The sequence below is a fragment of the Lolium rigidum genome, chromosome 3 (genome assembly GCF_022539505.1).
Source record: "Lolium rigidum isolate FL_2022 chromosome 3, APGP_CSIRO_Lrig_0.1, whole genome shotgun sequence".
Classification (NCBI taxonomy): Eukaryota; Viridiplantae; Streptophyta; class Magnoliopsida; order Poales; family Poaceae; genus Lolium; species Lolium rigidum.
The window spans coordinates 252,716,687-252,744,521 of record NC_061510.1 but is presented as its reverse complement, the minus strand read 5'-3'; the positions used below and the strand labels follow the sequence as shown (position 1 = coordinate 252,744,521).

Genomic DNA, 27,835 nt, shown 5'->3' with positions numbered 1-27,835 from the left:
GTCATGTGGGTGGCCGTCACGCCCATGGTGGGCATGGCCATCCGGTTGAGGACGATCTTGTGGATGACGTTCATGTGGACGAGCATGGCGGTGGATTTCTCCTCGCCTAGAGTTGGAGCGAGAGTCTTCATGACGAGCATGTGAGCGATGCGGTCGATGATGGTCTTCATGCCTTGAGGAGGATCTTGAGGACGAACGATGACCATGAGAGTAGTAATCTTGTGATGAGCTTGAGGATGATGAAGTAGAGCGGTGTCGGTGATGACGACCCAAGTTGGTGATGGCGCGCTCGAGGCTATCCATGCGCCGCTCCATGTTCGCATCATTGGCCGCCATTTGGCCATTCAAGTTGTCCGTAGCTTCGCGAAGGAGAGCCAAGTCTTGGTTCACAACGGAGAAGTTGTGTGCCACTTCATCGTATTGCTCATCGATGCGTGTCTCGAAGAGTGTGAGTTGCTCCTTGAACTCTTGTCGTTGCGTCCATAGGTTGTGTTGAGTAGCCAACCTCTCGGTGTTGCGGAGGACTTCTCCCTCTCTTGCATCATCTCCACTCCTATCCATGATGCAAAGACAAGAACTATGTTGTGTATGTTAGTGGAAGGAGACTACCTCGCACTCTTACCAAGGTAAGATAGTATTGAGGCAATCCACCAAGCCGAAAGCAAGATCAAGTGTATCGGGAACACACGCAAAACCACACGCAAAAGTTAGCAAATATGGTGTTAGGCGAGTGTTGTGGAAAGCCAAAAGACAAATCCAAGATCGAGTATGTTGTCAAAAGTGGGTAAGGTCCAAAAATCCAAATGTCAATGTGAAGATCACTATAAACACGGAAAAGGTTGTGGAACACACACACGAGATAAGCGGGGTTAGTGCAACCAAAGTGAGCGGAAAAGTGTATGTACGGATGCTCGGTGTCACACTAACACAAGGAGAGGCAAAGCTTTGGTTGCAAAAGAAGAGACAACTAGATTCACACGCGGCCTCTCTTCTCGTATCTCTCTTTGCTTAAAAGCTTTTTCTCTTTTGTATATGGTGGCACTTTGCACTCGTTTGTATCTTTGGTGGCACTCGGACACTTTTGTATGTATGGGCGTATGGATGTATGGATGTATGGTGCTACTCGCACTCTTTTTGTGTTTTTGGGGCTTTTTGACGCACTATGTTAGCGTTAGCCTCGCTTTTGCTATCTTGCCACACGAGTGTTTGCTTGGATGCCTTACTCAACACGACACACACACCTCACAATGCGGGGCCACGTGCAATGTCTCGCAACACTAGACAAGCAATGCTCAATGGGATAGATCGCAAAAGGAAGAGGGGTTACAAGGTGACAGCTGCAAGTTATACCTGCGATGGTGGTGGTGGTGGTGGTGGTGGTGGTGGGGATCGCCGGATGTCGAGGTCGAAGGGGCGCGAAGATGCGCCCGGTCTGGGGCCCGGTTGGACCGGAGCCTGGACCGGCGTGTCCGGTTTGCCGGCCGGTCGGACCGGGTTCTGCGCCGGGTCGTCCGGTCTGTGGCCCGGTTGACCGGGCTCGAAACCGGGTTTCACGATTTGAAGCTTTCTCTCTCCTGTTCTTCCCCAAACCAAAACCAAATCGACCAAATCGAAGGGAAACGATGGAATTGGAGGCTCAAAGTTGGGGAAATAGTAGATCAAGCACAGCAACACCAAATCCACGGACCAAAACCACTCAAAACGCAACCAAATCACAGATCAGTCAAGAGGCAATTTGGGGCTATTTTTGGGGATTTTTTGGAAAATTTTCTAGGAACGAAATCGGGTGGGTAGAGGGTCAAATCCGCGGTAACCAAGAGCTGATGATACCATATGATGAGGTCTAAGACCCCGTGTGTGGCCCGATCTCGCGGATTGACTTCGAAACCAAGGGGGAAGATGGGAAAACGCGATGAACACGAAGAACACGACGGGCACGAGGAACTCCGAGACTCACGCACGCACACCAACCCGATACACCCGATGCTTACCTCCGTGGCTCGATGGACCACGCCAATAGAATCTCCGAGGAAGAGACACGCAGTAGAATTCCCGGAGAGAGATTGAGATTTGAGAGGAAGAGCTTGGGGAAGGAGAGAGAGTAACAAGTACTAGAATATCCTTCAACAAGATCTAAGTCAACAACCAAGGTGCCTTGATTACAGAGGGATGATACCCAAGGGAGACTAAGCTCAAAGGTAGGTTTGAGTTCAAAACAAGTCTAAAGAGCTAAGGAGGGGTTCCAGCTACTTATATAGTCACACATGGCCAGCAAGGGCGAACAGGTACGCGAAAGGATAAGTTAAGGCAGTTTGGTGGGACCTTCCCGTCAGATCCGGTTTGGGATCCGGTCTGACCGGGCTCGTGACCGGGCTGTCCGGTCATGGGTCCGGTCTCGACCGGGCTCGTGACGGGCCGTCCGGTCAGGGGTCCGGTCGACCGGTCGGAAACCGGGAAACTGCGAGGTTTCCGGTCCTGCGTCCGGTCGTCGTCCGGTACGAGGGAGCTGGCCCGGTTTGCGCCCGGTTGACCGGGCCTGTGACCGGGGCGCCCGGCTGAGGGTCCGGTCTGACCGGGTCCTGGACCGGCCAGCGTCCGTCTCTTCCTTGGAGCGCTTCGAGCGACGTCGGCTTCGGCTTCATGATCATCTCCATGTCCAGCTGCTTCTCTCCTTCCCTTGGCCTTGGCTTGTCCTCCTCTCCGTGGTCTTGATGCTCCTTGTACCTAATGACACATAGCACGTCGGCATGAGGTAGCAATCCATCCAACGGGGTACCAAGATCAAGGGTGGTGAGGAGCGAGTTCACCTCATCATGTAGAGCCTTGACGCGGGCTCGTGTCATCGGTCCACTTGGGGGACTAGTTGGTCTTGATGTAGTGTCGTCGGTGAGCGGGGCTACATCAAGGGGTAGCTTCTCGGGTCCGATGCGCATTGGATCTTTTAGTTCGCGAGGGTTACGGGGTGTAATGGCCCACAGTCAGTGGGTTCGGGATACCTGGTTCTCCTGAATCTGACGGAAGCCCCTCGAAAGTGAGACCGGCAATGGCATGTTTGCCGGGGTTGGACCCTTATGAGTGGGGTTCGTTGCGCCTTGATTGGTGCGAGATAATAACCTCGCCTCCCACAATCCGGCGTTGTGGTGAGCATGGTGGGGGGCCATCTGAATTTGGCCTTTAAATAGGTGTGACTAGGTTCACGCATTCTTCTTCTTCTTTCTTGCGTCTCTTCTCCTCTGCACGCTCCCCTTCACAGTTTCCACTCATCTCACCCAAAACCAAACTCTCATCTCTTCATAGGGCGCCTGCTCTGAAGGAGCACAGGGCTCATCAAACCATATAGTGGTTATCTCGGGAAATTTGGCCCCGAACTCAATAATCTGAAAGCAATTGAGTCCACGTCGAGGCTTGTAGCTTCTAAGGATCATGAAGGGCGCACAACTTAGGTGAAGCACACCACCTCGCTCGACTTGGGCGAGCTGGACATGCCCATTTTCTCCTGCTTCATGACGATAGGGATGTGCCCTCTGCTCTAGCGATTCTATCACGTTGTACTGGAGGCGTACACCCTTAGCTTGGACCAACTTCATCCCAATGCCGTGCTAGTAATGGCAACCTTCCAGCATCTATGCGAGAGCTTCATCGGAATCAAGCCGTGGGTGGCGCTCTTGTTCCATTTCTACTCGCTCCCGGTCGAGCCAAAGTTATCCCAAGGGTAGGTTGATCGCTTGCTGCCATGTCGTGGAAGATTTTCTTAGGAAAGCACTTGGCGCCTATCCAGGCATGAGGCATGGCAATACTAGGGGTGCATGGATGCAACCCATCTTCAGCAAGGGTTGGTGCATGAGCTTCTACCATCGCTGTACGTGCTGCTCATGAAGCAGTTCTTTGGCTCGGAGGCCCAACCGACTCTTCTGCAGGGGATAACTCCCCTTTTTTTGTACCCTGCCCGTGATTAGATCCTAGCAATAATGTCATACTACGATGAGTGGGGAATCAAGTACTGTTGGATGGCTCCCGAGCCAGCCTTCTTTGGACTTTGTGAAGCAGGAGAATCAGTGTTTCCAACACTTGATGGGCAAAAAACATGAGCAATTTTTCATTCATGTACGCCTCCAAGCGCGGGTCATCCCCACCCATAGAGGGCAGATGCGTCTTTAAATGGGATGATGAAGTTTGCATACCCTTCTAGCATTCTCTAGATCGACAAAATTCTTAATTGCATCTTACATACATCCTCGATTAGCTTCTCATTATAAGAACTAGGTTTTAACATCCAACTGACATATCTTGTTATTGAAATATGCAATAATTGCTAGAATAATCCGTACATAATCAAATATTGCTACGGAAGATTTTAATATTATTGCACAAAACTCTTTGAACCTTTTAATGGATATGAACATCCACATTTTATAGATCTATTTATATTCGATTGGCTTCATGCCTTCCGGAGAGTCTACCAAGTTTGAAATTTGATATTTTGTATATGGATACTATCGCAGATTTTCTAACATATGGCCATTTTGATGGACTCAGGGCCCATCTTTTGCTATCTTATAAGTTACAGATTTATTGTCGTTAGAATAACAGTACTTCATCCTCAAACCAGACGTTGGTTTAGTGCAAAGTTTGCATCACCTACACCGTTTAGTTGTAGTCTCAATAGAAATCTCTACATCACATGAAGTGGCTTCCATATCAGTTAAAAATAGGGAACTCCATACCAACTTCTGGCGTTATACTATTGTAATGATGGTGACAATTCTTCAATCTTGTTGAGCTGCATTGTCCTCCCACACACCTCTTTCGCAAGAAACAATTTCTCGAGAAATACACCTTTTACGACAAACACTTTTTTTCTTCGGTCCTATTATAGGAAAAATACTCAATAGTTTATTTGGGATAACTTTTGAAGAAGCATAAATCCTATTTTGGTTGTAAACACTGTACATATGCTACGCATGCCAAAATTTAAGACAGTTTGGGTTTCTACCCATTCCAGAACTCATATGGTGTCATCTCAATGGATCATGTTACGCTTTGTCCTATATTAAAGAAATAGTCATTAAAACATAATCTACAAAAGTATAATGGCTATTTTACTATCAATCCAACAAGGTTTGGATTACATTTCAGACACTCCATCAATTCTATGGTGTTTGGATGCGCAAGTTGTCAATAATTTCACAACTCTTCAGATGTTTGCTGAACTTATAACTCAAATATTCTCTTCTATGATCCACATAGATATTGATTTTCTTGTTAAAATGTTTTTCTACTTTATGCTGAAATTTTATGAACCTTTTAAAATATTTCATACTTCTTTCTGATCAAGTAAATATACTATCACTAGTAGGAAGCTAGCTATATGTGGAATGCTATTTTGTGGCGTACTAGTTTTGCGTGCGTCACAAAAAATATTCGGTGGCGTATAAGACAAGGTGCGTCACTGAAATAACGTATTTTTATAGCGCACCGGCCTCGCATGTGCCACAGAAATAAGGTGGACCCTACACCCTGACAACACCAATCATTCGTTTCACTATTTCTATGGCGCACTCTATGTGGTGCGTCACAGAATTAAGACATTATGTGGCGCACCAGCCAGGGTACGCTAAAGAAATAAAACTTTCTGTGACGCACATGGGTTGCGCAACAAAAAATCTGCGCGCATGGAGATTCGTCACAGAAGATTTCTTTGCTCACCATGCAACTCCACCCCCTGTTCGCCTTTTTAGTCTTGTAAAATACAAAATAAATAGTTAAAAAAAATTTAAAAAAATCCTTCGAGATGCCCATGTATTATGTCAACTAGTACCATTGAGAGTTAACAAACATGAATTTTGATTTTTTTTTGCAGAATCATCAAACTGGATTTCTGGTTGCATACGAACTCGAAAAAACGCACAATATATAAAAATGACCGAGATAAAATTCTACATCCGAATTCTGCAGGATTTTTTCCTGCAGAAATTAAAAATTCGAAAAAATAATCTATGGCACACGTACTGCACATGCGCCATAGAATTCTAGTGTTAAAATTTGAATTTCCGTGGCGCCTCCTCTTCTCCTCCTCCACTTCTTCTCCTCACCTTCTCCTCCACTTCTCCGTATCCACTTTCCCTTCTCCTCCACTTCTACTCCTCTCCTCCACTTATCCTACTCCCTTCTCTCCTCCACCCGACGACCTCCTCCGGTGACTTCCTCTCCTCCTCCGGCGACCTCCTCCTCCACCTCCTCCTCCTCCTCCTCCTCCTCCTCCTCCACCTTGGACACTCACCTTCGGCCGGCTTCCTCCTCCACCACCCACCTCAACCCACCCACCAAACCCCACCCACCTCAACGCACCCAATCCCACCTACCCACCCACCTCCAGTGACCTCTAGCAAATTTTAGAAAAATATCCGGCAAAATTCCGGCGACCTTAGATCTAGATCTAGATCTGGACGCTTTTTTTAAAAAAAATTCAAAAAAATTTATGTGCCGCACCACCACGCGGTGCGCCATAAAAAACTTTCTGTGGCGCACGCCTGGCTAGTGCGCCACAGAAATAAGACTTTTCTGTGGCGCATGGTCTCGTGCGTCTACAGAATTCTAATTTTTGTGGCGTGAATTCTGTGGCGCACCGCCCATGTACCACAAAATAGCTTTTTTGGTGCGCCACTAATGAGCCTTTTCCTACTAGTGTATATCCACTCAAATCATCGGTGAAAGTTTATGGCGTAGAAAAATCCACCACATGCGGATACACATATTGGAGTACATACATCATTATTTATTGTCTCCAAAATGTTAGTTGCTCGTTCGTTTTGGCCTATGAACTTTAGTCATCTTCATTTCAGATAATATTTGCATGTGTCAAATGATCCATAAAAGACTCGAAATTTCATCAAGATGGAGTTTATTCATGCATATCTTTCTAGTATAACTTAAACGAAGGTGCACAAATAATTGAACTTCAAATCATTAGCCATACGATGATTAGCATCAGTGTTATCGATGTGTGTTTTACCATGGAGATTTATAATAAACGATCCATCCACTATGGAGCATAGTTTTAAGTTGAACAACAAATGTTCTCATAAAGCCCTAACTATGTAACAGTTTACTAAGTTCTTTTCAATAAATCTCAATTGCTAGGTAAGATGCTAACAGTGAACATAATGAACTTTTATCTTTGTTCTCGATGTGCATCGTTACCATATTCCGTTCTACTCTCTTAGGCCATTGTAGTTCTTGTATCAAGTTGATTCGTATGGTAATCAATATCAAGGAGGACTTGGTATTCATAAACTTGAGGTCAAGAATAGAGCACTACTGGGTAAATGGTTGTTCAACTTTCTTACCAAATATGGGGTATGGAAAACCACTCTAGAAATAATGAACATGGGGACATGTCCATTGTCTCAGGTATATTGAAAACCCTAGGACACACACTTCTAATCTAGCCTTATGGCAACAAAAAACATTTCTTCCCATATGAGTCTTTATCTATTAGGGATGACTCTGAGATATGGTCCTAGGAGGATAAGTGGTTCGGTAATACTACATCCCGGAACAATATCTAGCCATTTACAATGTTGTGCATCATAAAAGTTATACTTTAGCTAAGGTGTTGGAATCTTCACCACCGAATGTGATGTTCCGAAGAGATTTTGTTGGTCATAGGCTTGCATCTTGGAATATTTTGCTTCAACGTCTAGCTTTGGTACAACTCACGTAAGGGGCATACAAGTTTTGATGGAACCTAAATGAGAAATCAGAATGGTAAATTCTCAATGAATTCAATGTATAAAGCTTTGATCCAGCTTGAGGTGCCGGTTGATAATAATAAAAGATTTGGAAAATGAATATTCCACTAAAAACTAAGGTTAGGTAATACTACACCCCGGAACAATATCCATCTCCATTTACGACCATCTCTACAACATATGGAGGACCGAGAACTATTTACGAAGGTGTCTACATGGTTGGAGAACACGACGGAGGATTTTTTTCACCCAACATGCATAGCAGAATAATCTTAGGATTGGACCTCCATCACCATAGGTGTCTATACAACTTCCCAGATGATTACTTGTATTGAGCCTTTTTTTCTCTTTTAATTTTGATACGATGGTTTTGGAGCGGCTTTGTGCATCTTTGTGTTTTTTAATAAATGGTGAATATTAACATCGCAAAGATACCAATTACACCCAGCCTCTGCACCAACAAGATATTGAAATACATCAAGTTTACACATAGCCAATAACAAAAAAAAACAAATATAAACAAAGACCATGTCGTAGTGATGAACCACTCGAAACAATAACCCTCTAAACACCACCAAAGACAACACTCAGACCACAAAAGAGATGCCTCCAAGAAGGAAAACATGCACACACGTTCTCGTCGCCCGATCAAGTATCTTGAGTTTTTACCCTGGAGTAAGTCCGACTTCCCAAAATAATTCCGACAACAAGGCTATTGTGAGGTATAACCTGTTGAAAGTGCATGGCACCCCCCATGATGATTTTGGTAATTAAACACAATCCGTATGGACTAATGGTTACATTGAGTTCCAATTATAGGATTTGTTCATAGGCAATACTTTAACCATATGTTGGCTTCAAGGCTGCAAGAAGAAGCAAACAAATAATATGGAGTGAGCCATCAATATATTTTCAAGGCATTTTCATATGAAAGAAAGAAGAAATTGTGTGCAAGTTCAAGATAAGCCATCCCCGAGGAGATCATGAGCTTGAATCTTGTCATCCATACGATAATCAAGGATATGTGAAGATACTTTGAAGAAGACTCTCTCCCATAGTGGAGGTAAGGGAAGCAATCCACAAAACTTCATCAAGCAAGCACAATCAAGAAATACATTCCATCTTGTTGCGGTTAATTGAGATCGTCATCATCTAGATCAAGTGGAATATGCAAGATTAAGGTTTATTATTAATAAGATTTCTTTCTTACACGTCTCATGGTTTAGTTGTGAGACCGATTTATAGGTTAGTTACCGTACTATCAAGAGAGCGCTCGAGTGAGCAACTCGGTCGTATCGTTTAGAGAGAGCTCAAACCTTTGCATCCTTGCATCATATTTCTTGGTTTCTATTTGTATCTTATCCATATGGTGATTTAAAGCTTGTGGTTATTTCCATAACAAGCTATAGTTCATCGAAAATGGATTTCGCATGAAATACTTATTGCGTTTCCGATAATCGAGTTTTTCCCGGTTCTTCGTATTGAGAGGTTTCACCTATAAATTTGTGCAAAAATCTAACCCACATGTTTTTAAGATTTTTACTCTTTGTGTGGTATCTCTTATCATCATCTTTCCAACAAAATTGATTTCACCTGAATTGGAGTTCCCTAACTCAGATTGTTGCATTTTCAAAGTTGAAGGTTTTATTAATTTACTTATAGATAGGTTAAACCTTTCTTCATTTAGTTTTACCCCCTCTTTGTAATTTGATGCTTCTCTACATGATCTTGTAGAGCTCGTTTCTAGCTTCAAAACGAGTGCAAGATCATCAAAATTAGAGTCCGGGTACTCAAGTTATGGTGTTTTCTATTTGATCAGACATGTTTGGCCAGGTCTGATAAGTCCGGCTGAGCGGCACACCTTGCAGTATACCTGCCCGGTATTGGTCCAGCCAAGCTGGAATGTCTGGCATGTGGGTTTTTTCTACGTTCTGATTCCAACGGTTAGATTCCTTTGGGCGGGGCTAAGGTATAAAAGGTCCCTTTCCTCCCCCCTTAGGCTGGTTGCTTCTTCCATTATTAACTTTCTTCCTAATATCTACATGATTCTTACACCCATTTGAGAGAAAATAGAGAGAAGATCTATATCTATACATTGACTAATTAAATTCCTCTCTTTGTGAGGGAAAATCACTAGATCCAGATCTTGGAGAAATTTATTGTTGTCCTTGTTTGTTCTTTCTCTCGTATTTTCCCAATAGCTTGAGTAGCTTTGTTGGAATTTGAATGTCAAGGATTGAGCGCATCTTAGTGGTGTTCTTCCCGTTGCATTTGGTGCATTGGGCTTGACTTGTCTCTGTGGTGATATGTGGAGGTGAAAGTTCGTAAGTATATCTCTTCAGGAGCCTATTCCTCTTTTGTCTTTGGACCCTAGACAACTTAGTGATCTTTGTGGTATTCTAGGGGCCTCTAATTAAGTTGTGAAGATTCCTCAAGCATGAAGACTTCGTGGCGATTTCTTGGGAGCCTCCAATTAAGTTATAGAAATTTCCCCCAAGCTTTGTGGGTCTTCGGTGACCATCATCAATGTTCCATAGTGGACCGATGACTTTCCTTTTGGTGGGAAGACTCGAGGGGAATACAGTGAGGAATTCTTGGCGTTCGGGGAGCCTTATACCTCCACACCGCTCCAATGGAAAGTAGCACGCACAAGAGTGTGAACTGCAAGATTCATCACCATATCCGCTTCACCTCGGTTATTCCTATACCCGAGCTCTTTACTTATGCATGCACTTTACTTTGTGGTAGCCTTCGTGCTTGAAATTATATATCTTATTATCACATAGTTGATTTTCTTGCTTAGCATAAGTTATTGGTGCACATAGGTGAACCCTAGTTATATATGTTTTGTGTTTGAAAAATTAAACGCTAGTTTTATTCCACATTTGGTCAAGCTATAACCATAAAAATTAAACCGCGTATTCACTCCCTCTAGGCGGCATCTGTGTCTTTTCACCAGTAAAGGCTAGACCTTGTGCTTTCACCCTAAAAATCATGGGTCGATACTCGAGAAGCACCACAAAAAATGTTGTCACTTGTGTTGCAGCCCCTCCTGCTAAGGCCGCTGCTTCAAGTCATCAGCATCCCACACACAGAAACCTGTGCCACAAGTCTTCATCGCCACCAAACCTCCGCTCCACATTGCAACCACCATGACTTTCTTCACCACTGTCAATACCATGAAAATCTATATTAATGATATGTCCCATGTCACCGACAAGAAATAAAATGTTTGAGCCATGCCCTAATGATGGTGCACACGGTGAGTTCCATTCTTATCTAGATATCCAATGGTGCCATATATGGGCCAATCAGCGGAGATCTCCGAGAGGGAGACTAGAACTCGTAGGCGTCTAGATCGAGAAGGACGACATGAAGCAGATCCACAATTTGTAACTCAAAGATGAGAAGGGACAATCACCTTTATTCAGGCCGCTCCAGTAGCCCTACCGCCACCAGCGGGCTGCAGAGGAGAAGACGAACTAGACCGCTGATGACATCGCTAGATCCGGCGCAGATCGGATCCAAAAGGGGCCGCTACACCACCTCACATGGACAATAATCCGTGTGGTTGATACGAGTAGTGGTTGTCGTGACCCACCGGGCTAGATCGTGTCCAGGACGGGCCACTGCCACCGCCACACGCCATGCCAACAGTGCTTCAGATGGGATCATCGAGGACCGGTCTCGCCCGATCAGCCCACCGCCAGCGCTGCCCAACCTCTCTTTCTCCTCCACAAGCTGTCACATTCGCCACTTCACCTCACGCCGCTACGACCAGCAGGGCGCACCGCGCCGCCACATGCCCGGGGCCACCGCCCCGACATCCAGTCTTCGCCGCTTCGAACGCAGCCAGAGGACTCCGCTAGCCGTTTGGCGACATGCCCAGGGATCGTCGTCGGGCAAAGGTTTGTTGCCCCTAGGCAGCCAGGAAGGTGACACATGAGCCTTTTCCGTGTGCATTTTAGTTATGCAGAGTCTGAGTATAATGTTTAAGTTTTTTTAACTTTTTTGTACTCAAACCTCTGCTTTGTATATATAAAAATATGGTACGTCTTTAACATACTCTCGATTTTTTTAAAGTAATAAAGCTCACTTTATTGAGAAAAAAGCATGCCCATGTTGTAGTTGTAATTTTTTTTATGTGGCGAGAGGACATGCGTGAACTTGATATGGAGTACACAGTTAGTTCTACTAGTTTGTAGAACTTCGAAAGAAGTGACCATTTTCTGATATGGCTTCCTGAGTAAAATTCTTCACCATTGCTGCTACCCTCCTACCGATTTGACAGTCGCATTAAAGCATCTCCAGCCGCGTTCCCCAAAATATCCCCTAAAAGTATTTGAGACGTGTCGGTCATTTTTCCGTTCTCAGCAGCGCGCCTCAAAGGCCCTTTCTATCCGGCGAGGACCAATATGTTGTCCGGCGCTCCTAGCCTGTTCCCGGTCCACATGGGATGCTCCGAACACGCTAGATACAACGAAAAACGAGGCGAGGAGTGACGAGCCCAACATGTCAGCGACACGGATGTCTAAAACCCCGTCGCCTACCTCTGGTCAAGCGACGTTAATGGTGCCCAGCACGCGTCTCGTCTTGCATGGCCGTGGCCAGCCACGTCGGCATTTATTGCAGCGAACGCCCTGCTGCCGCCTCGCCTGCCGCCGCTTTACAATAAAGAGCGCCCCTCCTTCCTTCCCCATTCGAATCTCGCCGCTTCCAACCTCGCCGCACCCCCTTCCTCTCTCTGCATCTCCTTCCTCGCTGACAATGTCGTCCTCTCGCAAGAACATCCTCGCGGCGAATGGCTTCGGCCACGGCAGCCTCACGGTGGCGGAGGTGTGGGCGATGTACGCGCGTAGTACCCTGTCCCGCCGGACATGCGCCTTCCAAGTAGTGGTGGGTGGAGGATGCCCGTCAACGGGGTCGGTGTCCCTTCGCCACCGGTGGTGGGAACCGAACGTTGGAGGGACGCAATCAGGACGCAGCGTGCTCCCCTCAGCGCCGAGGAGCAGGCCGATCCCACCTGGGACCCACCGGTAATGACGACTGGTTGGCGGAGTTCTTCCAGGTGCAGCACGACGCCGAGATGAGCAGCACTGACGGCCTCGTCGGTCGGAGGAACACCTGGAACAGGGAGGGGCGCCTCCGCTTCTGAGGCGTTCCCGAGCGCACCCTCCTGAACATCATCGACGGCATCCACAACGGCGCCCCAAGGCTGGAGATGCCGCCTTCGCCGCCCATCTCCTTTGGCCGGAGCGCGCTGGCAGCCGAGGAGGACGTACTCATCCTCCTCAAACTCTTCTTCCTCGGGGCCGACGCGATCGACGCCTTCCTTGCACCGCACCACGTCGTACAGCGTGCCGAAACGCGAGGTGGACAAAGAGCCGGAGTACGCGACGCCGCCGGTGAGTCGGAGGCGTGGAGGCAGCAGCGTCACCATCCGTGAACCAGCGCGACAGTAGCATAGGCAGGCTAGCGGCGCCCTCCTTGTCCCGAAGCCGGCGATGAAGGAGGAGCAGGACGACGAGGAAGCCACGAAGGCCGCGCAGTTGGCGGAGTACGAGCAACAGTAGCGCCTCATCGCCAGCAGCGATGACCCCGAGGACTGCCCAGGCTTCCGCGCAGCGTGCATGGTGCCATTGAACGACAAGGACGCTTGGAGGAGCAACGCCGACGCGGCGATCGCCATGTCCATCCGTGATGCTGGTGTGCCACTCGTCGACCTCACCAATGACGGCGAAGCTGGGCCAAGCGATATGGTGAAGGACGAGCCCGTTGACGAGCCCGACGAGCACGGCAAGTAGGACGTCATCGTCGACGACATGTACAACTCTCACCAATACTACGACCCCTCTGGCCGCTGCAAGTACTACTAGATTAGGGTTTAGGTTTAAATTTCATCGAATTTCGTCCGTACCTATGTAATATATAGCAAGTTCAAATGAATTCAACGGTTTTCGCTTAAATTTTTAAAAACTCAAATTCTGTCTAGAGGACGCGGCTGGAGAGCGGCGTCCCCTAAACACGACACGAAGAAAACACGACCTCCAAATAATAAATCCAACACTGTTTGGGGGTCGTTTTAGAGGACGCGGCTGGAGATACTCTTAGCTTCCTGATCTTGATTTTGTCATGTGCACATAAGCCACAGAAAGTAGGTTTGAATCCAGCAAACTTCTTCGTGAAGAATGCAAGTCTGGAGGTAGACCGGTTGATCGGAGTTTGAAGCTTGAAAGCATGTATTCCAAACTGCTGGACGGTACTCACGGAAGGCAGCAAGATGGGCCATGGATGGACCAGCCTCGCTGCAAAGCAGTGAAGCAACTCCTTTCTCCGCATGGCGATGGTGCCGCCTAGGCCTGAAACGGTGATGCAGGAGGGGAACCGAACAAGTACAAGCAGATCACGCCAGACCTTCAGGATTCTTTCCTGTAGGTGACCAAGGCACGCAACCGACCGAGCTACTATCAAGGGAGAATCTTAGCTTTCTCTTTGCATTACTGTCCCACAAAGGTTGGGATGGAAAATACACACCTTCACCTCAGTGCTTGACTGACTACAATCTAATAGTAGATTCTTTCTGCAAAGTTTACCAATTATTAGCGCTTTTGAGAAGCTTTCTCTGCAATGAAACTGCGCAGAAATCTTCTGTTCTTATCCTTAAAGGAATGAAAAGTAGGAGGAATATGTATATATATACACAGATGCTGCAGGCTCGGATGCATCATTATGTTAGGCTACAAGCTCTGAAAAACCAGTGTTAAGTGAGCTTTGAGAGGGTAACTGAACTCCACGGGCCCAACTGCTACATTCTGCTAGGCGGCAGAGCAAGGCCAATAAAAATGGATCACCAAGGTGCCAAAAGGATTTATCCTTGTGTCAGTTCAATTCTGTCATGTGTAAGGAATAACTAACGGATCACACTTTGTTATTGTTGTTTGTCGACTTCAGGCCAATCTAGCGGTTCGAGTTCAGTCGTTGTAGAGATGATTCCATTGGTCAAGGAACTCAGACACAACCTAGAGACCCTGAAGTCGTTGAAGTCCCAACCAGAGGACGGCATCATCGTCGCCAAGGTCCGCCACCTCAGGCGCAACGTCTGCAACAGCGACTATGATCCCGATTACGTCTCCATCGGCCCGTACAACTACCATCGGCAACTCCCGACGCAGGATGACAAGCTGAGAAGCCTCGACGCCGTACTCTCGTGGGCGAAGAAACACGGGCACGGCACGACGGTGGAGGCCTACATCAACGAGCTGGCCTGCCTCGAGCCCGAGGCGAGGAATTGCTACAACAACACCTTCCATGACATTCCGAAAGACCAATTCGTGCGCATGCTCTTGCTTGATGGCTGCTACATAGTCCACCGCTTCGTCAACTTCCAAGCACAACCTACCACGAACGAGGCGGGAGCTGCCGCCAATATATGGTAGTAGCGTCTCGTCGGCGTTAGCCGCCTCCCCTGACATCCAAGCACAAGCACAACCCACCACGAACGATGTGGGGACTGCTGCCAATGGTAGCATCCCATCGGCGTTAGCCGTCTCCCCTGACATCCAAGCACAATCCACCCACGAACGATGTCGGTGTGGGGATTGCCGCCAATGGTAGTAGCATCCCGTCGGTGTTAGCCGCCTCCCCTGACATCCAAGCACAACCCACCACCAACGATGAGGGGACTTCTGCCAATTCTAGTAGCATCCTGTCGACATCCGCCGCCGAGCTCCAAGCACCTTTGGAGGTGGTGCGCGACGTGTTCTTCCTCGCGGAGAACCAGATTCCGTTCTTCGTCCTTGAGAAGATCGGCGAGCTGGCAGTGCCGGACGGTAGGGCTCATGTGGGTAGAAGCATTGCGGATCATGCTCTGACTCTCATGAAGGAACACAAGTGCGCAGCGCCGGCCATGGTGCCTCCCGAGCTGCCGACCGTGCCAGGCAATCTTCTGCATCTTCTTCATATGCACCTGAAGCCTGAATCTGGCCTCTTCCCAGACACCACAGGAATCAGCGCCGCCGATAAATCTGCGTCGGTGGGCCGGTGGCGCACGGCGACGTGCGCCACGGAGTATAACTACGCGGGGGTGAAGTTCAAGGTTGGGGACAAGAGCGAGGCTGGGAGCGTGCGTTGCATCCTTGACGTGAAGCTGGATAGCAGCGGCGGCACGCTGGAGGTGCCCTTCCTGGACATCGACAACGAGACGTGGCCGCTTGCTGCGCAACCTGATGGAGCTGGAGCAGCGGAACCGGGGGACGGTGGGGAGCAACGTGACGGCGTACTGCATGTTCATGTCCCAGCTGGCGAGCGACAGTAAGGACGTGGAGCTGCTGCAGAAGAGAGGCGTCATCGTGCACTCCCACGGCAACTACGGCGAGGTGGCCCGGCACTTCGCCGGCCTCTGCAAGGGGATCATCTTCGATCCTAACGACCCGGCCATGGATTACCTGTGGGAGACACGCCAGAAGATGGACAGGCGGTCCCGGAGCTACCGTCGGAGGTGGATGGCGTGGCTAAGGCGCCAGTACTTTGCCAACCCCTGGCTCACCGTTGGGCTCCTCGCGGCTGCCATTGTGCTAGTCTGCGAACTCGTCCAAGCACTCTACTCTGTTTTGAGTTACAAACATGGACGGAACTAGAAATCAAACATCATGTCGTTAGGGGTGGGCGGTATGTTGATCTGCCTCATCTTGGTTTAGAGTCATGGTACTGAGGCTGCCGGTCTTGGTAGTGACGCGGTCTTGATGTTCTATGCCTCCTCTCTTCCCCATAGGGCTGGACGTTGGGAAGGCAAACCTTCGTTATGTGGTTGCTTGGGGGCGTGTTGTAACTTGTAAGCCGTTTGTCATGGTGTGTGTGTGTGTGGCCTGAGCTAGGGATCGTGCGTAAGAGCATCTCCACTCGTTTGGCCTGCCCACGACGAAATCCGGACGAAACAACCGCCGGATTGGACGAAATAAAATCATGGGGAGTACCGTATTTCCAGCCGTCTACCCGAGTTCAGCGGACATAGTTTGAACAAAGCGTCGTCCCGCGCTACAAGTACGGCCAGTTGATCGGCAAAAGGAGCAAAAGAATCAGCCATAGATCGGCGATCGGATGGAAATTACACGGAAACAGGCTCATCGGCAGTCCCGGCCGGCACGGCGGTGTCCGACGGACCAGTTTCCTCACACGCCATGGTCGAAGCGGCTGCGGCAGTCGCCGAGGAAGCAGCGGCAGTGGACGTCGAAGCAGCGGCAGTCGACGAGGTAGACGGTGAGGAAGACGAGGTAGGAGCCGGCGGAGACGACGAAGGACTGGCCGGAGTGGCTCGGAGGATGTCGCTGCGGTGGCCCTGGTACCAATTCCTCGTCTCCTCGTCCATCAGTTCCATGTTGCCGCCGCCCATCAGGAACGCCAAGTCTGTGTTCCTCTTCTTCGCCGCCGCCGTCGTCTTCAGCAGGGCGATCCGGACGCCTTGGTTGGCGAGCATCTCCCGCCACCTGCCGTCGAACTTGTCGTTCCTCCCGTCGGCGTGCGTCCTCAAATCGGCCCAGCACTTGTCGATCGACGCCTGCATCCTGTCGGCGGGATTGCCCGTCTTTTTGAGCTCTTTGAGCTTCTTCTGGCCGAGTTCCGGGCGCCCATCCGCCGCGCCAGCCGCCGGAGCGTCGGGGTTGTACTGCTCGGTTTTGCTCTTCGAGATGGTCTTGCGGGTTTCCGTCCACTTCTCGCACTTCTCGATGCGGGCGTAGACGTTCAGGAACTTGAACTGCATGCCGGTGTCGTCCATGTACATGTACAAAGCACGGCGCAGCTAGTGAAAAAGAGTACGGCGATACGGGTCAGCTCACGACGATGTACACGGTGCACAGCTAACCTCGGCGATGCAGGGTCGACGGAGTATACCTTTTGCTCCAAGTCGTGGCCGCTGATCGGCCGTTTTTCCACCTCCTCGGTGATGCCGTGCCATTTGCTGCACGCCGTCTGCATGATCCCCCAATGGGTGGCCATCGCCTTGTCTCCCCGGTTCACGTTCATGTTCGTCTTGCTGAAGTAGGGATCGACGAGTTTGCGTTCCTCGTACGCCTGCTTCACTCGAAGCCAATATGTGTCGAACGACTGATTGGCCCCGGTTATGCCGTTCATGGACACAGTCATCCAAGCTTCGGCGAGGCACTCCTCTTCCTTCGGCGTCCATTTGATATGCGGTTCGGCAGGCGGCGAGTCCTTCTTCCTCTTCTTCTTCCCCTTCGACAGGTTGGCGGCGGCTTGAGTTGGCTGTTCTTCTTCTTCGTCTTCTTCTTCGACAGCTTGGCTTCCGTCGGCCACATCCTCAACATACTCGTTGCGCGCCGCGACAGCTGCCGTCGCCCTCGCCTCCTCTTGTGTGAAGAACCCCGGGCTCGCAGCGGCGGCGGCCATGAAGAACCCCGGGCTCGCAGCGGCGGCCATGGAGCCGGAGGTTATCATCTCGTGGATCTCCTCGTCGTTCGGCGCCGCCATCACACCGAACGGGAGCGGCCCTCGTCGCAGGGCCGGCGAGGTGCCCTCGAACTGGCCGCCGCTGCCGACGTCGAGCTCCGGTGGCGACGGCGTGAACCTGGACGGTTGGACGTAGGCACCCTCTTGGAACATGGCAGGCGGCGACGACGAGTACATCGAAGGGGAGAAGGACGACGGGGAACTGCTTGTACCTTGCGTCGGCCATTGGCCGAGGAACATGGCGCCGCCGCCGCCGCCGTGAACATGGCCCATGCTCATGGCCATGCTGATCTTCCTCGCTTGTTCCTCCTGGGCCGCCGCCGCCGCCCTCTTGGCGGTGGCTTTTTTCACCCTCTCCGCCCTGCCGCATGTTTCGACCTCGCGCCGGATCTCGTCCGCCGCCCACTCTGCGTTCATCATGCCCGGCGGCGCTCCTTCTTCGCCCGCGGCTTCCTCGTCGTCGCCTTCGGCGGCATTGTGGTGGATGAGAAGACGAGGAGGAGAGCGGTGGTGGACTAGAGGATGAGGCCGAGAACTGGAACTGGAAGACGAGGAGGACAATGGACAAATTCGGCGGGAGGGAATGGGGATATGCAAGCAAATTGGAGGGAAAATCGACAAGATTTGGTTTTCCTGTCGCCGACTACGCGGGTCCACACGATGTTTCGCACCAAATTCTTTCGTTCGGAGTCCCCGAGCGCGCCCCGGGGGGCCGGGGATGGCGTGGGCTCGCCGGATGGATGAAGGGCCAAATCCGGACGAAAACGAGGAACCGGGGGCGCGACTGGGCCGAATTTCGCCGTCCGGATGGAAAAAACGTCGCTCGGGGGCCTCGTCGGGGAGACGAGTGGAGATGCTCTAAGTACAGTGCTTTGTATCAAGTTCTCTTTTCTACTTTAATAGAGAAGACAAGCAGCTTGCATTTGTTGAAAAGAAAATGTTGCTTAAACAGCATCTTCAGCCGCGGAGCCGACAAGGAAGGACCTGATTGCTTTTTCTACAATCTTTTTAGGATCATTTCTGTAAATTTTCACTCCTTACCCAGAATTCCCCTGTTCTGTAGGGGCTTTTCTACAAATTGTACTCTCCATCTCGGTAATACTAGCAGCTTCTAGGGTCTTCAGGCCCTTTCTTTGTTAAAAAAAAACAGCACCGCTGCACCGGTACATAACATTTGGATCTTGTGGACGCTTGACTGAATATGCAATGAATGTCCCAGGTGACCACGAAAGAATCATGTTAGATGATGTAATAGGGCTAGGGCCGCAGGCCTTTTTCCTTCGTTTTGTCTCAAAACATTGTATCATACCTGGCCTGGTTTTTGGCACATATTAACACGAAAACGCACAGGAGACGAACCTGTCGTTCAACCCAGGAAATCGACATGGTATCAGAGCTGATCCCTTTCTCGACAACCTAGCTGCCGCAGCCGCCGCTGATCCTCAGCCGCCGCCGCCACCGCCAGAAACACCGCCGCCACCGCAGGAACCTGCCGCCGCCGCTCTACATCAACAAAGACAGACCGCCGCCACCGCTGACCTCTCAGCCGTCGCCGCCGTCCCAGACTTCGTCGCCAATTCTCCCTGGCGCCGTCATCAAACTCGATCTACAACTCGATCCAACACACAAATACACCTCCCAAACATCCACAGCTCTCCAGCCAACACACAGATCAAACCCAAACCAATACACAGCCAATCCTTCACCGATCAGACTAAACCCTAGATCAGTTCGTCATGAACTCGTCATCCAGCTCCAACTCCGGCGCTGGCCTTGCAGCGGCTCTCGGTGCACCTCCTGCACATCAGCTCACGCGAGGAAATTTCCTCCTATGGAAGGCTCTGGTCTTCCCAGCTTTCCATGGTGCAAACGTGATGGCACTTCTTGATGGTACCGATGCAGCCCTAGCCAAAACCATTGAAGTTGAAGATGCTGAGAAGAAGAAATTTCGGATTGAAAATCCGGCCTATGTCGAGTGGCTTGCTTGTGATCAGCAAGTGCTTCGGTTTCTTCTGAACACATTGTCACCGTATTCTGTCGCACCTTCTTGATGTGAGCTCTACCGCTGAGGCCTGGTCTGCGATCAATGCAGTTCAAGACAGCGTCCCGTATCAAAGCTCAACCTCTCCGTGAAAAACTGAATGACACGAAGAAACTCTCCATGACAGCAGATACATACTACACCAAGATGAAGGGGTTCGCCTCAGAACTGTTAGCGCTTGGTAAGCCAGTTGAAGATGATGAGATGCTTGGTTATTTGCTGCATGGTCTTGATAAGAGTGAATATAATGTCCTGATTACTTCTGTTAATGCAAATCCTGGCAGTACACTTCATGATTTTTATGAGCAGCTTAGTTCCTATGACATGCGCAATGGAGTTGAAGAAAACGGGGAGTTTGTCTCCTTCACAAACCTTGCTCGACGTTGTCGTGAGCAGCAGCAGCGCCCACGAGGTCGCACTCCACCTCTCCGAGGCCGCACCCCTGATCCTGTTCCCTACCGTGGTGGTGGAGGTGGTGGCTACCGTGATAGAGATGATGATCGTGGCTATTGGCATCGTGATGAGCGCCAGGGTGATCGACGTGATGATCGCCGTGACAGACGCCGAGATGATGGTGGAGGTGATCGTCTTCGTTCTGATGATGGTGGAGGTGACCGTCGTCGCTTTGATGGTGGTGGTCGCCGGTTTGACCTCACCCCCACTCCCTATGTAGACACCGACTGTCAGATATGCACCAAGCATGGCCATCCCGCTAGCAAGTGTTGGTGGCGCTATTCAGATGACAAGAAGAACAGATATGATCGTGAGAAGGGTGCTCATCTTGCGTCATATGGTGTTGATACAAACTGGTACACTGACACAGGGGCAACTGATCACATCACTGGCGAGCTCAGCAAACTCCTCATAGCAAACAAGTACCATGGACAAGACAGTGTTCGCACTGCTGAAGGAATAGGTATGAACATTAGTCACATTGGTAATTCAATTTTGCGCACTCCTCATGGTTCATTTGATCTTAAAAATATTCTCCATGTTCCTAGTGCTTCCAAAAACCTATTGTCAGTTCATCGATTTACACTTGATAATCATGTCTTTATTGAGTTTCATCCTTTCTTCTTCTTAATTAAGGACCAAGCAACACGAAGAGTTCTGTTTAGAGGCCCCTGCTGGGGTGGTCTCTATCCCTTGGTGCCCATGTTCCATGAGACTGCCAAGCATGCTTTTATCTCAATAAAGCCATCATCATCCACGTGGCATTGCCGTTTAGGACATCCATCTTCGTTTGTGGTTCAGTGATACGTCTCCGACGTATCGATAATTTCTTATGTTCCATGCCACATTATTGATGATATCTACATGTTTTATGCACACTTTATGTCATATTTATGCGTTTTCCGGAACTAACCTATTGACGAGATGCCGAAGGGCCAGTTGCTGTTTTCCGCTGTTTTTGGTTCCAGAAATCCTAGTAAGGAAATATTCTCGGAATCGGACGAAATCAACGCCCAGCATCCTATTTTTCCACGAAGCTTCCAGAACACCCGAGAGCCGCCAGAGGAGGGCCCTGTGGGCCCCAGACGACAGGGTGGTGCGGCCCAGGCCTTGGCCGCGCCCCCCTAGTGTGTCACCGCCTCGTCGCCTCTCCGACTCCGCCTCTTCGCCTATAAAAAGGTCCCTGACCTAAAACATCGGAAAAAAAGCCACGGTACGAGAAACCTTCCAGAGCCGCCGCCATCGCGAAGCCAAGATCTGGGGGACAGGAGTCTCTGTTCCGGCACGCCGCCGGGACGGGGAAGTGCCCCCGAAGGCTTCTCCATCGACACCACCGCCATCTTCATCAACGCTGCTGTCTCCCATGAGGAGGGAGTAGTTCTCCATCGAGGCTCGGTGCTTGTACCGGTAGCTATGTGGTTAATCTCTCTCCTATGTGCTTCAATACAATAATCTCATGAGCTGCCTCACATGATTGAGATTCATATGATGATGCTTGTAATCTAGATGTCATTATGCTAGTCAAGTGGGTTTTACTTATGTGATCTCCGGAGACTCCTTGTCCCACGTGTGTAAAGGTGACAAGTGTGTGCACCGTGTGGGTCTCTTAGACTATATTTCACGGAATACTTATTCACTGTTATGAATGGCATAGTGAAGTGCTTATTTATATCCCTTTATGATTGCAATGTGTTTTGTATCACAATTTATCTGTGTGCTACTCTAGTGATGTTATTAAAGTAGTTTATTCCTCCCGCACGGTGTAATGGTGACGAGTGTGTGCATCGTGTAGTACTTGGTGTAGGCTATGATTGTGATCTCTTGTAGATTATGAAGTTAACTATTGCTATGATGGTATTGATGTGATCTATGCCTCCTTTCGTAGCGTGAAGGTGACGAGTGTGCATGCTATGTTAGTACTTGGTTTGGTTATGTTGATCTGTCGTGCACTCTAAGGTTATTTAAATATGAACATCGAATATTGTGGAGCTTGTTAACTCCAGCATTGAGGGTTCGTGTAATCCTACACAGTTAGTGGTGTTCATCATCCAACAAGAGAGTGTAGAGTCTAGCATCTATCTATTTATTCTGTTATGTGATCAAAGTTGAGAGTGTCCACTAGTGAAAGTATAATCCCTAGGCCTTGTTCCTAAATACCGCTATCGCTGCTTGTTTCATCGTTTCTATCGGATCTTTACTTCCCGCAATATTACCACCATCAACCACACGCCGAGCAAGCACTTTTCTGGCGCCGTTACTACTGCTCATATTTATTCATACCACCTGTATTTCACTATATCTTCGCCGAACTAGTGCACCTATTAGGTGTGTTGGGGACACAAGAGACTTCTTGCTTTGTGGTTGCAGGGTTGCATGAGAGGGATATCTTTGACCTCTTCCTCCCTGAGATCGATAAACCTTGGGTGATCCACTTAAGGGAAACTTGCTGCTGTTCTACAAACCTCTGCTCTTGGAGGCCCAACACTGTCTACAAGAATAGAAGCACCCGTAGACATCATTCAGCAAGTTCTTAGAAGAAATAAAATAGCTTACACCCCAGAGAGTACTCCATATGTCTATGACTCTTGTCAGTTGGCCAAGAGCCATCAGTTTCCATACCCCATATCCTCTAGTGTCTCTACTTCTCCATTGGAGAAAGTGTTCTCTGATGTATGGGGTCCTGCCCCTCTCTCTGTGGGAAAACATGCATACTATGTAAGCTTTATTGATGATTTTAGTAAGTTCACCTGGATTTATTTGCTCAAAAAGCGTTCTGATGTTTATCAAGCTTTTCTCAATTATCAACCATATGTCGAACGCAAGTTTGATAGAAAAATTGTTACTATGTAAACTGATTGGGGAGGCGAGTATGAAAAGTTGAATGGCTTCTTCCAAAAAGTTGGCAGCACACATCATGTATCATGCCCTCATGCTCATCAACAAAATGGTTCAGCTGAAAGAAAACACCGTCACATAGTTGAAGTTGGTCTTGCCTTGTTTGCTAATGCCTTCATGCCTCTCAAATTCTGGGATGAAGACTTTATCACTGCCACCTTTCTTATAAACCTTCTTCCTAGCAAGGTTCTTGACTTTGAAACACCCACTGAACGCTTACTTCATGTAACACCAAATTATGATGCCCTTCGAACTTTTGGTTGTGCTTGTTGGCCCAACCTTCGCCCATACAATAAGAGAAAACTTGCTTTTCGGTCCAAACGGTGTGTGTTTCTTGGATACAGTCCTCTACATAAAGGTGTCAAATGTCTAGACATATCTACTGGTCGGATATACATCTCTCGGGATGTTGTCTTCGATGAAAACGTTTTTCCGTTTGCCTCCCTTCATCCTAATGCCGGTGCACTTCTTAAGAAAGAAATCCTACTTCTACCATCTTCCTCCAACAATCATGAGAGTGTACACAATTGCAATGACCATATTGTGCCTATTGTCTCTGTAACAGGTAGACGAAACTACAGAAAAAAACTGCACTGAAAACAGTGCAGAAATAGCTGCAGAAATGAAGTTGAAGTTCTGCCAGAATCGGACGAAACAGACACTGAATACGAGGAGGATCCTGCAGAACATTCCCCTGCCAATGCTGATCCCGAGACGCAGCGATCCGAGGCAGATTCCTCTGCCAGGTCGCCTGCTCCGTCGCTGAGCACCCACAACACGTCTCCCGCTGCAGCCACGCGTGGTGACCACGCGCCCAGCGGGGACCAACCAGCTCCACCAAATGCCACGCCGCCACGTGCCGCCTCCAGCCAAAACATACAGCGTCGGGAGCCCGCACCCACGTCCACGCCGCCACGTGCCGCGCCTGAGCACAGCGATCAGCGCAGGAGCAGCAGCTCCTTGTCCCCTGGCGGATCCTCTGTGGCTGATACTGGTGAGGGCGAAAATGCTGCAATCTCAGATTCTGAAAATGCACATGCTAGTGGATCCTCAAGTTCTGATAGCTCGTCAAATTCTTCGTCAAATTCTGATGCTGAAACTGCTTCGCAACCACCATCACCACCTGGAGTTCGCACTCGGCTACAGAGAGGTATACGTCATCCAAAGCAATATACTGACAGTACAATTAGATATGGCATGCTTTCTTCTACAGGTGAACCACTTAATCTCACAGAAGCCTTGAGTGATTCAAAGTGGCGTCAAGCTATGGAAGAAGAATACAATGCTCTCATTGAGAACAAGACTTGGCATCTTGTTCCTCCAAGCAAAAATAATAATTTAATTGACTGCAAATGGGTTTATCGTATAAAGAAGAAGGCAAATGGCTCTATTGACAGGTATAAAGCTCGACTAGTTGCAAAGGGTTTTAAGCAAAGGTATGGCATTGATTATGAGGATACCTTCAGTCCTGTGGTTAAAATTGCCACTATCACAATTGTCTTGTCTCTTTCTGTTTCCCGTGGTTGGAGCTTACGGCAGCTAGATGTCAAGAACGCGTTTTTACATGGTGTTCTAGAAGAGGAGGTTTACATGAAGCAACCCCTAGTTTTGAAAACTCTCACGCTCCGCATTTTGTTTGTAAGCTTGATAAAGCTTTATATGGACTGAAGCAGGCCCCTCGAGCCTGGTACTCTAGACTCAGCTCCAAGTTATGTGAGTTTGGATTCAAACCATCAAAGGCTGATACTTCATTATTTCTTCTCAACAAGTCAGGTATCACTATGTTTATTCTGATTTATGTTGATGATATCATAGTTATTGGTTCCTCTGATAATGCCATCACTGCTCTTCTTCAAGACTTGAAAGCAAATTTTGCTATAAAAGATCTGGGTGACTTACATTACTTTCTTGGTATTGAAATAAAAAAGATACACAATGGTTTGCTTCTCACTCAGGAGAAGTATGCTACAGATCTACTTGATAGAGTAGGAATGCATGGTTGCAAGCCTGCACCTACTCCTCTGTCTTCATCTGAACAGTTGTCCTTGACAGACGGTACACCTCTTGGATCTGAAGATAGTTCGCAGTACAGAAGTATTGTTGGAGCTCTGCAGTACTTAACATTGACACGTCCTGATTTAGCCTTCTCAGTTAACAAGATTTGTCAGTTCTTACATGCTCCAACTACAGAACACTAGACAGCTGCAAAACGTATTCTCAGATACGTGCATGATACTTTACAGCTTGGTATTACCTTTAAAGGTCATCATCAACTTTTCTGAGTGCTTTTACAGATGCAGATTGAGCGGGGTGTCTGGATGACAGACGCTCTACAGGTGGTTTTGCTATAGTTGTTGGACCAAATTTGATTTCTTAGAGTGCTAGGAAGCAAGCCACAATCTCAAGGTCTAGCACTGAGGCAGAATATAAAGCCTTAGCAAATGCTACAACTGAATTAATTTGGGTAGAAGCTCTACTTACTGAACTTGGAGTTAAATTAAAGGAAAAACCAAGTATTTGGTGTGACAATCTAGGAGCAACCTACCTATATGCAAATCCAGTTTTTCATGCTCGTACCAAGCACATTGAGATTGATTTTCACTTTGTCAGAGAACGACTTGCAAATCTGTCAACACCCGGATTTTTAAGTCCAGATGCCTATTATGTCATTCATCGCAATCCCAGGAATATTGTTGTTGCGAGGCACAATAGTTAAGTATCACAGTCATCATTTATTACAAACCATATTGTCTTACAACTTGAATCACATGATCCATATTACACAAATAGTTGATCTATTGATCAACGAGCAAACACCAGTTCATAGCGGAAGCGTAAAGATAAAGGGACTCTCTAGTCCACAGGCCAACGCTTGACGTCAGACTCATAGTTGTCGTAGGCGTCTTGCTGGTCATCTCCTTGGTAGTTCTGTTCATCTTCATACTCTGGCCATTTGAATAGCCAGGGACAAAGCCGTAAGTACTTTAAGTACTTGCAAACTAACACTAATGTAATTACTGCCACTTTAGTAAGGGGTACTAAGCTCTAGTTTAATTTGCATAAAGCCAATTTTAGTTCACAAGTATTTGAGTAAAGACTTATTCATGTACTAACTAACTCAAGTGGGAACATTAGTGTCATTCCCACAACATTTGTCGTAATTCAACAAGTCACCAAGTCACCATTCACTTCACCAATATTTTCAAAAATCTGACACCGGAAACTGTATGGCCTTTCCAACCGTCCGTAACCGTGGACACGGCTATTCGAATAGATTCACACTCTGCAGAGTTTGCACACTTGTGCCACAACATTTGATTTCATCCGTCGGGATAATCCCGAATCATCGTAACACAGTACGCGGATCATCAACCATAACCTTTCACTTACAAACCCTAGTATGAGCACCTCTCCCCATGAGCTTGGCCTCCCGGTGAAGACCAAGCTGTCAACCCGGGAACCGCACGGGGCTTGGCCTTACAATTCACCTCAAGTCACATCTTTTCTCAACAACGGAGGCAGCCTCGGCATAACCCCTATGATGTGTGTTCAGAGGGAACCCATACTAAGATGCATAAACTTCCAGTTAAGCCCTACCCATAATCAGGTATTGTGGGGGTACTCAAAATTGGAAAGGTATCGCATTCAAACCACTATCAGTTTTGTATCAAAAATCACCATCTTCTCTTGGTCATTTTCACCTTCAAACACCATTTAATGAAATGACTCATCATTCCAAGGTTTCAAATTCATCTCCAAAGTCACAAGTTCCCATCTAGAGTAGTCAAGTTTTAGTATTTTAGCACTAGCTCTAATCATGAGGGGTGCTATCTTGCTTGGCTAGTTTGAGACTAACTTTGCTACACTAGTAATCACAATCACTTAGACCAAGTTAACTTATATAAGTAACTCTTTGAAACAAACAAGTAAAACTTGTATAGTAAAAACTTGGGATAGGCTTGTGTTAAGTAAGATAAGAATCATGGTGCCTTGCTCCAAAGGAGCTTTGCACTTTGAAAGAGTATTAGCTTGCCTTGGTAGTTCTCAAGGTTCTCTTCTTCCTCCTCTTGATAGTATCCTTCCTCTTCCTGGTATTCTCCGGTGCTAGCGTCTAAATTTGAATACGAGTATAATTACTCACTAATTCAATGGCTATTCCCAAACATCATATATATTCACACAACTAGGCTAAGCACACAATTAATTCAATTAAGGTGCATTGGTTGTGTGA

General features: G+C 48.1%; 1 pseudogene; it reads left to right on the top strand.

Annotated features, from left to right (window-relative positions):
* The first annotated feature begins 14,485 nt into the window (after window positions 1–14,485).
* LOC124699332 lies at window positions 14,486–16,559 on the top strand (annotated as a pseudogene).
* Window positions 16,560–27,835: the final 11,276 nt, after the last annotated feature.